The 6765-nt window shown below is 51.2% G+C and overlaps 1 protein-coding gene across 1 annotated transcript in view; it reads right to left on the bottom strand.

Moving 5' to 3' along the window:
* Positions 1-4488, bottom strand: part of LOC102376219 (serine/threonine-protein kinase PDIK1L-like) — a 34883-nt gene extending 30395 nt beyond the window's left edge. The window contains exon 1 of the mRNA XM_006029256.1: positions 4452-4488. The gene's annotated coding sequence lies outside the window, so the exon portion shown is untranslated. The remainder of the gene's footprint in view (positions 1-4451) is intronic.
* Positions 4489-6765: the final 2277 nt, after the last annotated feature.

Raw genomic sequence — 6765 nt, 5'->3', positions numbered from 1 at the left:
AGGTCCCCTACCATGTCATCCCCCGTTGCCAATACCAGGTCCAGTAAGGCATTCCCCCTAGTGGGACCGTGTACCTCCTGTGTCAGGTGGAGGTCCTGTACACAGGATAGAAACCTGCGTGAGCGGTGGGACTTTGCTGTCTGTGACTCCCAGCAGATGTCCAGGTAGTTTAGGTCCCCCATGACTACCGCCTCTTTAGCTTTTATGGTCTCCGACAGCTGCCTCAGGAGCCCCGCATCTATTTCTTCCCCTTGATGTGGGGGTCTGTAGCAGACCCCTACCACCAAATCCCTTTCTGCTTGACCTCCATGTAACCTAACCCACAATCCTTCTACTTTCTCCTCCTCTGATTCAGTTTTGATGAGGGTCGATGTATATTGCTCACTGACATGGAGCGCAACCCCACCCCATCTCTTCCCCACCCTGTCCTTTCTGTACAATCTGTAACCCTCAATGTGTGCCACCCAGTGCTTTAATTAGACAACCTCCAATATCCGATCTAATTAAAGCACCTGCAGTGTCACATTCAGCGTCCTGCACTTCAAAATGGCAGTGGGGGCACTTTAGCTAAAGCTCTTTAGACAAGCTTCAGTTACAGTGCCCCACCACCATTTTGAAGCATGGGGACACTGAATACATGTGATGGAGAGGCTGTTGGAGCGTGCTAATTTCGATGAATCGTGTCTGCTCCTACGCATGCTAATTAGCATGTGTTGGAGCAGACGTCCAGCACGTGTATAGGTCCCCATAGAAAATGAGGGTCGAAGGGACCTCAGGAGGTCACATCTAGTCCAACCCCCTGCTCCAAGCAGGACCAGCCCCAACTACATCATCCCAGCCAAGGCTTTCTCTACCTGGGTCTTAGAAACCTCCAAGGATGGAGAGTCCACCACCTCTCTGGGGAGCCTGGTCCAGTGCTTCACCACCCTCCTAGTGACAGAGAATTTCCTAATATCCAACCTCAACCTCCCTTGATGCAGCTTGAGCCCATTGCTCCTTGTTCATCATCTGCCCCCACTGAGACCAGCCCAGCTCCATCCTCTTTGGACCCCCCTGCAGGGAGGTGAAGGCTGCTGTTAAACTACCTTCAACTGGTCATCTGCCTTCTCCAGACCCCCGAGTAACTTACACTGACATAGAAAGCCAAGGTATGATAGACTAGCACTAATGTGTAGTATGGCCAGGCCCTTGATTTCCTGGTTTATGCAGCACAGGGATGAATCACCAGCTCTGTCATGCTCCAGGGCCAGCAGTCACAAGCAGTCTTTAGAGAGGAAATGAAAACTCTGGCATGAAACAAGCCAGCCTCCCAGTTGAGAGCTGAAGCCAGGCTCCCTAATATCATTCCTTATTGATTTCGCTCCTACTGCAGGGAGGTTGGCTTCGGAGGACTTTTATGACTCCAGTTGCTGGCACTTGCACCCTGATGGGCTCCTGCCACAGCTGTTCTTGTGAGACTGAATCCCTTGCTTGCCAGCAGAGGAGCAAACGAACACATCATCTTGTGATGTGGCCTTTTAACCCTGTTCCTTCATGGAGCCCCTTATTTACTATGGGATTTTCCCCTTTACTGCGAGCGGCTCTCAGAGGCTGGGACGCTGCCAGTTCTGTACCCGTGTCTGGGGAAACGTGGAGGCATTGCCCTGTCTGCCCCCTGCTATTATTACTGAAATATTATTGCTCTTCCTACAGTAGCAGAGCCCCCAGCAAGCCCCCAGCCCTATCATGCTCTGCCCTGACAATCTTTCTAACCAGATGAGAGGTTAGACACCAAAGGGAGGTGTTATTCTTCCAGTTTCCCAGGCACAGAGAGAGAAAGCAGCTTGCCCCAGGTCACGCTGGCAGTCTGCAGCACACAGCAAATGATCCCAAGCCCTAGCTCATGGCTTAACCACAAAGCAGCCTTCCCTCTCCTACTGGGCACTGTTCGGGTTAGGATATTGGACTAGACTGGCTACTGGCTTGGTCTGCACTGAATACTGCTTCCTATGTTCCTATTTATTTTGAGGTTGATCAAAGCCCTTTTGTAATTCTTAGACCTACAGATTTACCCTATTAGTTCAATTCAAACAATGCTACGGGAGCTTAGACATCAGACATGTCGCCTGCAATGAGAGAGAAATGGCATTTTTACACTGAGATAAAAGAAAAACACCTGCATATGCCTGAATTGAGTCACTGTGACTGTCCCCACACCCCTGCCCTAACACCTGCTGTTAGTGCCTAATATTTAGGTCCTGATCCTGTAAATACTCAGAGCCGGCTTCTAGTCCATCCATCTGCCTAAGCGCAGTCCTAGTCCACCCTGTTTGAATCCCCGATAAACTGTGAATTCAAATGGCGGGTCATCCTCCCCTTCCTCACTGCGTTTTCGTTATTTAGTCTTAAGGCAAAAACGACGGCACGTTACTAAAATAGCAGTGTTAATGGCTCTCAGGGGCTCGAGCAGGGTGGGCTAGAATCACAGGTAGATGCCCAAGTTCACTTAGACACCTAAGGGGAGGAGTAGGATTTGGCCTTTTAGAGACTTTGGTGGCTGTATTTAGGGTTGTATGATGGGTTTGATTTTTTTTCTCCATTTCTCCTTGGTTTGGGGGCAGCAGCTGGGCTTGCAGGAGCATTTGTATCTCTGATTGATGACAGCGACACCTCGAGCCCTCTGTAGGCGACTTTTACTGTGAGTGGTTTAATGCAGGAGTCAAGATAAATAAAAATAAAATAAATCAAAGTCTCACAAGCAGGATTTTAAACCCTGGCCTGTGAAGGGATTTTGGACTCAATTAAAAAGCACTGAGCAATCTTTTTGTGACTCAGAGCTTTTTATGTAAAGAAGACAGTGATGTAGCATTTTCCATTTTAAAAAGCCCGTAGCGCTTCGTCTTCCGGCGTCAAGGTCCATCAGACTCCCACAGATAAGAGATCAGAGCTGGCCCCATCACCGTCAGTGCATCGGGAATCATCCTCTGCAGGGCTGGAGTCAGTCACTCGGTTGTACGGATGCTTGAATCAGAGTCAAGAGCAGAACTAACGACTGTAGTAGCGTTGTGCATGATTGTGCACCAGCCGCACAGGGGCATTGGCTGGGGTAACTCCCAAACAAGGAGAATCATGTTTGGGGTGGTAAATTCACATTGAAGACAGCCATCCCTCCTTCCTGTTCATCTACAGATGCACGTTGATCCTTTTGAAGCCATTTCAAGAAGCCTGGAGCTACTTCTCCCTGAGTCAGGTGGAGGGAATATTGACAGACTTTTTTGTTGTCGAACAAGATCGTAAATGCACGGTAGCCTCAGCTCGGGATGAAACACGAAGGGACCCCATTCAGCTCCAACCTGTACTGACGCGCTCATGAAATCGAAGGGTGGAAGGGACCTTGATGGCCACCTAGTCCCACCTCTGTGCAAAGTGAGTGCGAAACACTAGTGAATTGGAAAGGTAGCAGTTGGCGCTCACGTGGTGCCGATGCAAAGGAAACACCACATATCCCGTAGAGCAGCAGTGAATCAGGCCCATCCTTTCTTCACCGGTATCACTGCACGATAACATGGTGATTATTTATTATGGCCTCACTGCAGAAACCAGGAGCCGTAGTCCCGGACCAGGACCCCGCTCTGTTCAGTGCTGCACAAACCCAGCGCAAAAAGCCCATCCCTGCCCCAAAGAGTTTGCAACCTAACTTCACACATTTCCTTGCATCTATTAATTCACAGCTGCTGCTGGGCCAGCGGAAGAAGCACAGGGATGCATTTAGTGGGGGCCACGCCAATAGCAACTGATCTCAACCTGGAGATCCACAAATTGCTTCATCTTCATGTAGAGATTATTTCACTGAGCTGGGAAGCCACGCGCTGGACCGACCAGCTCTTCTCACTACCCGCTACTGCATTCCTCTTCTGCATCTGCTCCAGCCCCTTTTCCCAGGAGCTGTCCCCCACCCAGGACAGGAGGAGCATGGGGGGACGTTACTCCACTCTTCCCTCCCCAGATTCAGGGCCTGCCCAACCCGCAGCATAAATCAAACCAGGTTTTGATCTACTCTATTCTGCAAAATCCTCTCTGGGCCGCGGGAAACACAGTCTAGTTGGTATGAAGGCCACAGCCCTGTCCCTTCCCCAGTCTGCTCTCGGCTGGCCCCTGATTTACCAGTTCCTTGTCCCCAGTTTGCTTCCTGTGCCTAGGAGGGATCATGGTGTTGGTGGGTCCAGTGCTGGTGGGGGAACTGCCTTACACAGGAGCCATTTCCACCCATCACACGCTTTGGCACAGGAGACTCCTGCCTATTTGAAACTCGTGGACTGGGGCAATGCTAGAGAAGCAGATGAAGAGAGGAATTCTGCTCCAGAGCTTGGGGATGGGCACGTACTAACACTTGAAAGGTTTGAAAGGCTTGAAAGAAAGAATAAAAGAAAGGAGGAAGGGAAGGATGGCTCTACCGGGGTCCCTTTAAATACCTTTAAGGTGCAGCAGTCGCTTAAATGTGCGCTGCTCTTCTCCCCTCCTTTGAGATGCGTTTCCCACCTTCCCAGCCTGGTGTTGCTCTTTCACCAGCCTCTGTGAAAAGGGTGCTTGGAAGGAAAGTTTTATTCCCTGGCATTTTTGGAGAGGCTGATTAGTATTGACCAGGCAGTGCGTCCCACTTAATCTCAGCGTCTCAATGTGGTGTCTACAGCTGATCACAATCTCCAAGAAAAGCTGATTGCTAATTATCTTTCTCTCTGGGAAAACCTGAGAAAGCTGGTCAATAGCAGCCCATTTTGCCAGGGTCCGCATGACAAAGGTCATCAATCAGCGTCCAGTGGCATCACGCCACAAGGACCGGCGGTGTCACAGGGGAGGGGGGTAATCCTGCGAAGGTGCTGAGCGCTCTCTCGGGGAATGCTGCCTGCCCCGCCATGCCCAGCGGCTTTGCTGACCGATAAACGTGCTCAGGGCTTCAGACTGTCAAGACTGAAAGCAAATGGGTTTATAAGCATGTGTGCATATGTGTGCACATGCGTGTGTGTGCGGCAGAGAAAGAGAGATTTCCAATGCAATACAAAATCATTCTTTCGCAGCCCTGTCATGCCATAAGAGGAGGCTTTGGGTGTTAGAGATAGACCCCGGAGCCTTTCACCTGGAGGCTGCTGGGGCCTGCAGACCATCACCACCCTATGCTAGTGGGAAGGGGTGTATCACTCCACTTCCCAGCCCACAAGCATCCACATCACACATCCACATACCCATCCCAAGTCGCATTAACTGAGAGTCTAGGAAGATGGAGCTGAACGATACTAGAGCTCTCCTAATGGAGAGGTGGAGGGACAGGTTGGCCCTGCTATTGTTTCTTGATAGGACTCAGCAGGCCCCGTTATTCTGGTAACTGGGCACTTCACACTCTTCATGACGCCCTACAAGGCAGGCAAGCACAGAGAGATAAGGGCCTAATTTTGCAAAGGCATTTCCGTGCCTCACTCCCACTGCTCTCCATGGGAGTTCGGTGCCTGAGACTTGCCCCGTACCCCGCAGACAGTGCATGTCCCCAGCATCACGCAACCCATATCTCCCAAAGCCCAGGTTGGTGCCATTACTCTCTGCATCGCATCCTTCTGATGCTGCTGGCGCCTGGCATGGCTCTGGCTGCCACCCAGGCACGCATTGCTAAATTGTGAGATTCGGGGAGGGAAGAGCGGAGACCTCATTCCCTGTGCGATGGACACTAATGGAGCACATGGCTGGGCAGCAGCTGGGTCGCAGATATGCGAGGCTGCGCTCTGAAATATGTGAGACACATCCAATTCCAGGAGCCTGCCACACTGATTCTCCGAGCAGGGGAGTGTCGCATTAACGTACGACACCTCCAGGCTCGGGGTGCAGCAGCGAGACCAGACCGGTGATAGCTGAAGCGGTTGGGAGGCTGATTTGATCTTCCCTTATCGTGAGGGACCATTGGCACTTCAGAAGCAGTGCTTTCTGAGACGAGCGGCCACTTCTGTCCAATGACCTGCCTGCCTGAATTTTTTAAATACTAAATGCTATGCATTTATTGTGGCATTTCTGGGATCTGAGCTGGCTTCTGACCTAAATTAATGATCTTCCTGGAAATGATGCATTCAGGGTGGCTGGTAGAACGAAGGAGCTTCAAAGGCACAAGGAAGGAAAAGCTGGGCTCGCTCGGTTCGCTCTTGGGGAACACGGCTGCGCCCATTGTAATAGTGGCAGTCTCTAAACTGTGCCCACGTACAGTCCGGCAGCACGGTCACGTCTGGCACCTGCAGCCCGCAGCCCCAAGCTGAAACGCTCTCCCTATCTGTGAGCCCTATCTGTGAGCATGTAGCAGGCAGTGATTATGCCATTATAATGCCATTATAGTGCCATTATAATGGCAATTGGTTTGCTAATAAACGGGGTTGAAGCAAACTCCTTCATCCCTAGAGGAAACCTCTTAATGGAAAAGTTGCCATATAACAGGCCATATAGCTGCATCCACCTCTGGATGGAGCCAGGCTTTGTGGAGCCTGGGAGTGGCAGGGGGAGATGGCCAAGGAAAGCGGAGAGCATTGAATTGTAGGTCGGTGGGTGCCATGCTGAGCACGGGGACACACCAGGTAGCGTGCGGAGGCCAGAGGATGGGCTGCAGGTGACCTCAACTTCCTTGCTCTTTACTTGTGCCACATGGTATGGTTTGCATTGGTGTTTCTGCAGCTGTGGTGTGTGCGAAGAGCTGGCATGGAGACTCTTGTGGACAAATGAGCCCAATGGGGAACTGGACACAATGGCTTGGGAGCG

Source organism: Alligator sinensis, unplaced genomic scaffold (assembly GCF_000455745.1).
Source record: "Alligator sinensis unplaced genomic scaffold, ASM45574v1 scaffold637_1, whole genome shotgun sequence".
Lineage (NCBI taxonomy): Eukaryota > Metazoa > Chordata > Crocodylia > Alligatoridae > Alligator > Alligator sinensis.
This window is presented reverse-complemented; position numbering and strand designations above follow the sequence as displayed.